Source organism: Octopus bimaculoides, chromosome 6, assembly GCF_046866305.1.
Source record: "Octopus bimaculoides isolate indiv1 chromosome 6, ASM4686630v1, whole genome shotgun sequence".
NCBI lineage: Eukaryota > Metazoa > Mollusca > Cephalopoda > Octopoda > Octopodidae > Octopus > Octopus bimaculoides.
In genome coordinates this window covers 46955243-46955451 of record NC_142933.1, presented here as the reverse complement: position 1 = coordinate 46955451, position 209 = coordinate 46955243, and positions in this window count along the sequence as shown.

The window sequence follows — 209 nt, the reverse complement described above, 5'->3', positions numbered from 1 at the left end:
CATATTTGTTCTTTTCTTTATTTGATATAAGATGGAAGTACTTTATTTGTAATGGTAGACAAGGAATGTTACAAAGAATTAATAGAGTCTAGATTCAGTCATATTTCCTTTGTCTGTGCATCATATATGATACACATTCCCAATTTTCTCAACCACCAGAGTAACTTGGAACTTATGAAAAGAAAACTTTATATTACTCAGGATGTTTG